The 9,776-nt window shown below is 37.0% G+C and overlaps 2 long non-coding RNA genes across 4 annotated transcripts; both read left to right on the top strand.

Moving 5' to 3' along the window:
* Positions 1-2,064: 2,064 nt before the first annotated feature.
* Positions 2,065-3,215, top strand: LOC122067804. Of its 3 annotated transcripts, none has more exons than XR_006136884.1 (3): positions 2,065-2,597; positions 2,702-2,824; positions 2,956-3,215. It is a non-coding gene; the product is annotated as an uncharacterized LOC122067804 (long non-coding RNA). The 3 variants fall into 3 exon arrangements; XR_006136883.1 differs by having other exon boundaries at positions 2,066-2,281; positions 2,393-2,597; positions 2,702-3,215; XR_006136882.1 differs by having other exon boundaries at positions 2,067-2,281; positions 2,414-2,597; positions 2,702-3,215.
* Positions 3,216-3,233: 18 nt separating this feature from the next.
* LOC122067803 lies at positions 3,234-5,150 on the top strand. Its single transcript, XR_006136881.1, has 2 exons — positions 3,234-3,336; positions 4,156-5,150. It is a non-coding gene; the product is annotated as an uncharacterized LOC122067803 (long non-coding RNA).
* The last annotated feature ends 4,626 nt before the right edge of the window (positions 5,151-9,776 follow it).

Raw genomic sequence — 9,776 nt, 5'->3', positions numbered from 1 at the left:
AACAGTGAGAATGAACGATTTCATTTAGTTCAGATTCTTACATACTTGACACAACTTCATATTAATGCTTGTAAAGTCATTTTTTAACACATAGCACTAAACATACCACCACAAGCACACCAATTACAATTTTCATCGTTCTATACGCTTTCTCTAAATACTTAATTCTTTTCTTCAAGCCACGAATATCTTCTTTCATCTGTTGACTTTGGATTCTTTCACCAACAACTGCTTCTAAATTAGTTGCAGGGGATGACAAAAGTCTTGGTGCAGCTATAGGTTCACACCATGAGAAGTATCGACAACCTCTTGGTGCTTCAGGGCAACAGTAGTACAACATATTTGGGTGTGAACTAGACTCTGAGATTCGTACCAATGCCCTTTTGGGTTCAGGACATTTGCATCTAACATTCACAAACCTTAACCCACTTTGACTGCTGTCATTGACACTCGCAGTAGACATCGGTTATCTGCAAATTAAACATGGTAAAAGTGGATTATTATTACTTAGCATCAAGATTATGAGAAACGCTCAAACACAGGGAACACAAGTCATAGATGTTTCCTCAAAGAAAACCCTGAAACTTACAATGTAACTTGACCAGCCTCTTCAAAGCTCTACAAAGCAACAGAAACAACCATGTTCATTAGCAGTGAAGCTATTGGAAACAGAACAAATTAAATGACAAAGCAGATTTTACTATGATGGCAAAAGTGATAGTAATTTTACTTGGCTTGTGAATTAACCAACTGGCTGCTTGAATTACAATTGGGGATGCTTGAATTACAATTGGGGATGCCCATTGCCCTATCTTGATGTGTGATTTGAGTTTCTCCCATTTTGTTGATAAATTTCTCTTTTACTATCAAAAATGCTTCAGAAAAACAAACTAAAATATGTTCAAATGATTGGGCTTCAGTTATTATATTTCCAGTGATAACAAACTTCTCATTCTGTAGGCATATCATGGGAAATAGGCTTTTTGTATTATGGTTTTGTAATCACTTGCCATAGCCATAATCCATTCGTCGAATACATGTCGGGCATGGGGTTCTCTATTATCTTGGGATCTCGTCTAGTGGAATGCAGAGTCAAGCATTCCTGCTAATCAAACACATGGACTTGCGGATAAATTGGTTGGAAAATGGTTGAAGATGGGGAAGAAGGCTAAGAACAGGTTCGAATAAGCCAACGATGTATGATTATCCAGGGGTTAATGGGAGGTGCTCACATGAGCTTATAGCTGATACTGTGGCAGTTCACAGGCTTAAGAGATGTGATCAATGGTACCATGTACTAAAATTCTTCAATGTCACCAAGGGGCTTCAACTTGAGAAGAAGAACCCTAAATTAGAAAGGAAGAAGAAGAAACCGAACCCTACATACCTTGGGATAGAGGTTCGGACGCCGGAGGAGGGGAGAATCGCACGCCGGAGGAGGGTAGAATGGGACGCTGTAGGAGGGTAGAGGTTCGGACGCCGGAGGAGGGTAGAATGGGACGCCGTAGGAGGGTAGAGGTTCGGACGCCGGATGAGGGTAGAATCGCACGCCGTAGGAGGGTATAATCGCACGCCGGAGGAAGGGAGAATCGCACGCCGGAGGAGGGGAGAATCGCACGCCGGAGGAGGGTCTTCGTCTTCTTGTCCGGCCGAGTGAGTGAGAGGAGTGAGCAGTGAGAGGAGTGAGCAGTTAGATGAGAGATGAGAGAGGCGAGATGTGATGATGGTATGGGTTTAGAAAATAGGAAATAAAGGAGAGGGCAATATTGTCCTCTCACTCAGGGTGGGGGTATTTTGGGTATATTAGAAAAAAACTAACCGGTTTTCATTCATTTCTCACGGTCGGCTAACGGCAGGGACCGATTTGAAATTTTTTGAATTTTTAGGGGGTGGCTTTGACGTTTCGAAAAGTACAGGGGGTGGCGTTGAATAACGACCAAAGTTCAGGGGGTGGCAATGCAATTTTCTCTAAAATCAACTATAACTAGTATAGGTTCATAACAGAACCCGCTATCCGATACAGATTTTTTGGAACCATTCTCCAACTGGTGCTAATCTGAGACTAAAAATATGTTGGATCAGTTTTGATTTTAGGTTTTGGAGCAGAAAAAAGAGTTGATAATCAAACTAGACTTCCAACATATAGCTCTAGAATCTTTTTGGTAGGAATATAGCTTTAGAATCAATTGAATAAGAAACCAGAGACAGATTATAAGTTGGGGAACTAACAATCCTACCATTTTCCTAAGAAGGAATCCACACATCTGAATAGATCCTAGTGGTAGATTCATCACCTATTTTTCTATTTTTGCTCCTCTCTCTCTCTCTCTCTCTCTCTCTCTCTCTGGGATTCACTTTTCAATTTCAATTTATTTTTCTTGACTACTCTTAGATGGAGGAAATGAAATTACAGATACAGGGGAAGTGAATGTGAATGAGAAGAAGAAGATCTTCGTTGTTGCCGGAGCTACCGGGAATACTGGAAAAATAGATTGTTGATCAGCTCCAACTCAAGGGTTTTGCAGTGAAGGCAGAGAGTGGTTCGTGATATAGAGAAGGCCAATACTAGTCTCTCTAACAATCTGTATATGCAAATTGTAGGTAGTACTTAGTAGTAGGTTATTTTTTAAATTGCAGAGAGGGTGTTTGGGAATTGTCCAGAAAGAAGTGGTTCCTCTTTTAATGTTGATCTAATTTGAAGGTGAAAGCCAGTGTAGCAGAATAAGCTAGCAGCAAGCTGTGGTGATATTTGCTATCAGTTTTCAACCTTTGTGAGATCTATTGGCTCCATGGAAGGGTGAATTAGTATTATGATTATTTTTTGGTAGGTAGTTAGTAATGGTTATGCAGTTAATATCTTCTTTAATTTTCCTTGACTATGCTGAGTTCTATCGTTTAATTCTTTAACAAACTCAGTATTTCTTTTTAATGTGTGTTTGTTCTTTGGATATGCAGTTGATCATGGAAATGCATTCAGGGACACCAATCATCAATTCCTATATGAACTTCTGATGTTGCCTAAGATCTGTGAATTAGCATACTATGGATTTTTTTGTGCTTGTGTGCCTTTGATTTTTATATTTGTTTCTGGTGTCAACCCAATCTGATTACATAGTCAACTAAGACAAAAGCATCTCGACTAACTAAATTTACTGTTACTCTACTACATGTGAATGGATACCCACTTCAGGGGCAAGCTCCCTAGATCTTAAGCTGGGACTTATTCAAGCCTTGCAGTTCATGGAGGAACTGTTTCTCAAGGAAAAAGGGAGGGAGACAACCATGATAGATTCAGTACAAACTGTGAAGGCAGACCTCTTATCATAACTGATTCTGGTAATAATGTAACCCTTTTTCCAATTCTTTCATAATTGTTTAAAACCAATTAATTACTACTAGTACTGCAAAAAGATTGGTCCAAATTTGGACAACTTAGTGAGCACATGACAAGTAAGGAAAGAAACAATAAAGATATGGAAGAACTCAGCATCACTTTCTTGAAATAGTTGATATTGGCTGTTATTATAGTATATTTTGTAGAAAAACTTGGATAAGTAATGATATTGATCCATTAGCAATTATAGAATATAAAAACATTGGCAACCTTTGATCCATTACTTTGTATGGTCTTAGTAAATAATTTCAGCATTAGAATCTCTCATAACAAGATATGAATTCTATTTGAATCTGAATTGTGATGTTCTTACTCGTTCGTAAATTTGGGACTGTGAACCTTGTTGAAGAATGCTGGAAAATGGTATAAAGAGATTCATTCTTATCAGTTCTATTTGGTTCAATGGAGCTGCAATGGGCAACTACTTAATCCAGCTTACATCTTTCTAATTAATGTATTTGGACTGACATTGATAGCAAACCTAAAAGCAAAGAAGAATAGCAGGTTTAGCTGTATAAGAAAGCTCTTCTAGTATCTTAGTCCATGGTTTGAGTATCATATTTGAGTATAGATCTCACTTGCCAGCAGGTGATGGTATAGCTAGGAAAAAAAAATGAAGAGAGGTGCAAATCTGAGTAGTTCTTTCATTATGAACCACTGCACAGATTTTTGCTGATAATCATTACCACTTTTAGGAATTAGTGCAGTTACCACAAAGATTGATTCTAACTCAGGCCATGAATTTCATGTCTTATATGGAGGTATTCATGATGCAATCAGATTGTGAAAGATCCAGATCTATAATGACCAAACTGTGATGATGTGAACAATGGAACAGTGCTTAAATTCAAAAACCATGAATTTCATATCCTACAAAGTGCAGAAAATCCAAAGAAAAGACAACCCATTTACAGAAAGAATATGAAAGGCAAAGACAAACACACATGCATTCAACAACATAAAAATCAAAAGAACCAAGCAACCAGAGAAACTATGGCTGCAACAATGGCTGGTGCTGACGGAGCCACTCCAGCACTCTCCATGGACGGCGACGGTGCAATCCTTTCGAAATCTTCAAGTGCTCCTGTGGCTCCAAGGAAAGCCATCAAAACCAAAATGTAAATGGTAAAGAAAATGGCCAACCTGCAGTTCTCCATATCTTACTAAACTCCCAGCTGCTTAAAAGGGAATAAGAACTGGATGCTTGGAGAACAAGTGCTCTGTAGAAGTGGGTTTGAATTCTGAGAAGAGAAAGGGGAGCTTCCATGCTTTTAAAAGGAAGTTTGTGGAGTACTGAAGAGGAATCTGCCAGTTCTTTAGTGTTGGGATAACCACAAACAGAATCATTTGAGATGGTGATCTGTCAACTGTCACATGCATTTTACATTTCTCAGGCTTTACCATCCTTAACAGGCTGGACTAAGTGCATCCATTGGGGTTCAATGGCTCTGTCACTTATCAGAGTGATTCAGAGATACACATTTCAAGGTGGCAATGATATGATGTTATTATTGAGAAGATGCCAATGATTTGATATTCTATAATTGTTTGGTAGATTCCAGGTAATGTTGAGTGTTATTAAATTATAGATGTCAGTGCCAATTATAGTTAAATGGATTGCCTTGCAACTTGTAAGCTTTAATTGTAAACAAAGGTGACTGACTAATAATTTTTCATGTCTTTCATACTATTAGGATCAGTTGAGGATGAGACCCAATGAAGAGATTGATGAGGGCTAAAGATCAGTTCTTGATAATTTTCTGCATTTATCTCTATTCATTTTTATTTTTTTGATACTCCTATTTATTATCTCTATCTGTTTCAAAAATCAAGAAAAGGGGGCACGCTCCCTGTCGTGTGGTCCCTCCTAAGGGTGATGAAATGACACACTCACCCCTATAAAACTCAAAAAATATATTTCTTGTTGATGCCCATGTGTGTCCCCTCATTGTCCTCCATGCCAATGCAGGGGTTGTATGACCATAGAGAAATTAATGGTATGCATCATTGCGAAAGTCCAAACTAACTCTCAACACACCCGAAGCGGGGTAGTTCAATCAGCAAGGACCAACACCTCAAGAATAAAAGGAGGTTATGAGTTCAATTCTCTTTTGAGGCCTTACCCCAAAAAAGTAAAAAAATAAAAAACTCAAATTGTTTGGAATATATCAATTCTAAGGTTGATTGGGACCGATTCAAGCTGGCTCTAATTCAGATTAGATAAAAAATGGGTCAGTATCAATCCAAATCTGGATTCAAAGGCCGTACCTAGTGCAGGCTCCTACATGTACGAGATCCGGGGGTCGAGAATTGTGGGTTCTTAAATACCTTGACTGAAGTTTATGAACCCTGCTACTCTTTCTGGTCCGACTCAGTTGGTTTTGAAGGCTTTGGTTCAGCTTTTATGGAGGACTCACAATTGTGTGTAAAAATCATGCTGCCGCTGCACTGGTGTAGTGAGCATCGAGTGATTGTGAGCCCTTTGAGGTATGTGTCCCAATGCTCTCAGCTGTCCGATGCTCGCTGCACCTCACCGCTCTCCCTGAGTTCACTTTTAACTAACTCTCTGCCATTTGAACAGAAATTTGATTTTGTCTTTCTCTACCATTTTGGTTAGGTGGGTACAACTAACGCTTTGGATCGGTGATGCAATTACTGAAATCGAATAATTTCATATCCTCGAACCAAAAACCCAAACCGAATCAGCTTCAATTTTATTCAGTTCCTATTCAATGTGTATATGATCTCTTAAATTTTGTTCAAAGTCAGATGAAGTGGAAAACCTACTGAAACAAATACAATTGAGAAGAAAATTACAATCTCATGAAGATCAATGTTTCAAATATCAGATAAGTCGAATTAACCGATTCGGTTTCAAATGTTTCGGAGCGGCCAAGTCTTGGGTTTGTGGGACCGGATCTCTGGGTTTCAGGTCTAAGGGCCCGATTCCATTTTGATCTGGATCAAAATTGGCATGAATTGATTTGACCCCTCATTTTCTGAGTTTAAAATCCTTGATGAAGATATAATTCAACATTGAAACTAGGTATTGAGTTGCTCAAACAAAGGCACATGAACGTAGGGTGTGACATGGTTTAGGTTCTGTTTGGATTCGATTTATATAGGTTCCACTTTATTCAATCGGTTCATTTAAAACCTATGACTTTTACTCCAAAATCGAAAGCTAAAACACAGAATTCACTTTTAAAAATCAAAACTGAATCAAAATTTTTTTTTTTTTTTTTTTCAATGTGATTTGGTTTAATTTTAAACAGCCAATTTCAGTTCCAATTCTAGATTGATATCCTGAAGTACACTTTGTAACATAATCCATCTATAGTGAAGCCTGTTTGAGCCAAGCTGGGAATCAGCTTAGGTTGCCTAACCTATTTTTAGATAGGATTCACATTTTACAATGTTCTCAAAGTAAATTTTTGGTTTGAGGTGGGAGGGATGATTGTAAGTTTTTTTTTTCCCCAAGACCTAGGGACGTAATCAAATAATCAAAAATCTGAATTCGATTTACATCCATGTCTGGTCAAAGGGTATCTAGATCCAAATTTGGATAGTCCGGAATATGATCCATCTTATTATAAATATCCAACTAATAATGGTTGTAGTATTGGATAGCTATGATCCAGGTGCTCTAGAAGTGTTGAATAGAGTTAGCTGTAGAGGCCGGATTCAAACTAGGTGGATTCGCTAACCACTGAAGATTGACCCCCTCTGCTGGCCACGTCCTTGGCAAGCTCCATAGAAGATGTTAGATTTTTGGCAGTGCTGATGCATTCTAAGATGAACTGAACAGGCTCTCAATTTCCTATGGCTTTGGTTTCAAATACACGAGGAATGCTTCGGTCCTGATGATAGCACACTGTGAAGTTAATGACTTCCCATGGATGATTGTTGTAAGAATGTTAGGCTAGGTTTGGATGCTAAGGAAGTTGATTGCAAAATCATGGCAAACAAGGTCCATGTCATATAATTAAGGACTTCAAGCATGATGTTTTGTGTGTGGGTTACACATAGTAGCATGTACATGAGAGTGGTTAATAGTATGTCAAGTAGGATAGTATTGTGGTGTGAGGTAGTTATGATAAGTGTGTTAGTTATTATTATCATGGGAAGTAGTTGTTATAAATTAATAGGATTATGTTAGGTTTGTTCTAATAGTGGGAGGGAACAATTATTGTAAACAATCGATATTCTCTTTAAATATCTTATTATTAATTTAAATAGTAGATTTTGGATAATATCAATTACTACAATTTCTCTCTTTTGAAGAGGTCAGGCCAGGCCAGGGAAGTAGTTGTTTATTTATGTATAAAGTAAATGAGATTAAGTTAGGTCTCTTCTAATAGTGAAGAGAATAATTATTGTAACCAATCGGGATTCTCTTTGAATATTTTATTATTAATAAACTAGTCAAACTTTAGATAATATCAGTTCCTATAATCATCTTAAGAGAAATAGGTCAGGCTTCTTTCGTAAAGCTGAGAGGCGGGCTACCTTCTAATTAGCTAAATTCTTTTAATTTTTCTATATTCTCTCTATTTTTACATCCCCATTTTCTCTTTATATTTTTTCAATCTTTTATCCTGTCTCCTCCCTTCCATTTACGCATTATGTTACAGTCCTATATCAGTCATATGAGGATTGATTCCACATTTGTCACAAGAAAATTGATGTGGGTTTATAAGGTCTTGGGTTCCCTCACCTTGTAAACCAGTTTATGAGATTGAGTTTTTCAGGTCTGTATCAGTGGTATCAGAGCACCGATCATTGACCTAACCCACACATAGAAGGGGTGACTTGGTGCAAAAGTTAGAATCTCTATGAAAGGGTTACCTACTGATGAGTATATTTATAAGTGAATGTAGGCCATTAGTTCTTATGTTTTTAATGCTTGAAATGGAGCTATTCGATGTGTTTATTTGTGTTTTTCAAGTTTTAACTGCATTCTTATGGAAGAGAAGAATAAGAAACTAGGAATTTAAAAAAAGAAGAACAAAGGAGAAATTGGAATTGAAAATCACTCAATTTATTGGAGAGTTGGACCCTTGTGGGCTAGAACAAGTTAGATAAGAACTAATGTTGAAGATCAAAAGCCCAATTTTTATTTTCATACATGTTAGTGGGCCGGACCTTTGTTAGTTTATTTGCTTTTAAAATGCCGAACCGTTTTTTTCCTGTTTTAAACGGCGTTGGCCGAACTACTCTCAGCAAGTTGATAAAAAAATGAGGACGTGGCTATATGAAGTTCTAAACGAGTTGTAAACGCGTATTTGTTTTTTTCATGGGAAAAAAAACGGTTATTAAAAAAAAAATAAACCTACGATTACTTTATTCGACCATTCCCCAAAGTGTTCTTGGCACCGTTTTCTAGATGAAAAAGGTGTTTGGGCAGCCAATTATTCTATCAATAGTGTTGTTGGGTCATTGTATTTTATTCTTTTTCTCTTTTACTCTATAAATCATTTCAGTGTCATTCTCTCTCATAATAGATTCATGCAATTTAAGCATGACAAAGACAAATCAAACATATTGTGCTGCAAGAGAGTCCCAATTCCGAAGGAATAGGAATAGTCTTCACTATGTGGAATTGAATGGGAATGCTTTAAGTGAAGTCAACTACAAGAAAATGAATAATAGGATTTGAATTTGGATTGAAATGTGAAAATGATCTACATTTGTTTTGATGGTTATCTAGGTATTTAGATAATTATTTTGCCAGTTTATGTCTATATATTGCTTTTTTTTTATACTGTATTGTTTAATTATAAACGTTTAAAATATGTACCGTTCGTTTTTTATTTTTTCCTGTTTTCACCGTTTTTGTCCGTATTTTTGATCTTCTCGTTCACGTTTTGATCCTTTTAAAACATACCCGTACCAAACAATGTTTTTTTGTCATTTCCATTTTAACTAAAAAAGGGTCGGACCATTGAGAAGAGAAGTGTAGGGGCATGACAATAATTTTGAAAGTTGAGGAGTTCACCAGAACATATTGGATATTAGGCTCGTTTAATTCACCATTTAAAATGATATAGTCAAAAATTAATTCGGACTCAAGTTAGAATGTGAGTTGATTTTTTTTAATTTAATTAATTCAAAAATAACTTCCCCACGTTACCCTCTTCCTCTGTTCTTAACTTGTGTTACAATCTCTATCACTTCTCCTATTTTCCTTCACATTTCTCTAATTATCTTTCATCATTCCCATCTCACACCATCTCTTTGACCTCTCACATCCAAATTGTCATTATCACATGAGATTCCCATCTCCTAAACCACTTCTTTCTCTTTATACAATCATTTTCATAATAGGACTTTCCTATTTTGATGGAAATTGGACGTTGGCTGAAAACTAAAACTGTCCCAC

Source organism: Macadamia integrifolia, unplaced genomic scaffold, assembly GCF_013358625.1.
Source record: "Macadamia integrifolia cultivar HAES 741 unplaced genomic scaffold, SCU_Mint_v3 scaffold3133, whole genome shotgun sequence".
Taxonomy (NCBI): domain Eukaryota; kingdom Viridiplantae; phylum Streptophyta; class Magnoliopsida; order Proteales; family Proteaceae; genus Macadamia; species Macadamia integrifolia.
Note: the sequence above shows the minus strand (reverse complement) of the source record. Positions and strands in the feature narration are given on the sequence as shown.